Source organism: Podarcis liolepis (assembly GCF_965112155.1).
Source record: "Podarcis liolepis genome assembly, chromosome: 7".
In the NCBI taxonomy this organism is placed as follows: domain Eukaryota; kingdom Metazoa; phylum Chordata; class Lepidosauria; order Squamata; family Lacertidae; genus Podarcis; species Podarcis liolepis.
This window is the reverse complement of record NC_139561.1, coordinates 60,559,208-60,559,447: the sequence shown is the minus strand read 5'-3', so window position 1 is coordinate 60,559,447 and position 240 is coordinate 60,559,208.

Below are 240 nucleotides of genomic sequence, written 5' to 3'. Positions count from 1 at the left end.
TTCTCAGCACTTGTTTGACCACAAAAGGTTCCAAGGCTGCTAAGAAAACCCAGAGGCTTCCTGCCAACTTCAAAGCCCTCCCTGCTGTCGTGCTGGATGGTGCCACTGGCCCCACGTGGATCCCATGTCCCACATTGTGTAGCTCTTTGCACATCTGACATGGTCAGCTCCTATCCTACCCCAGGGGACTCCTGTGAGCTTAGTTCAGCTGCTAATGTTGTGAATGCTTCCATGTTTCTG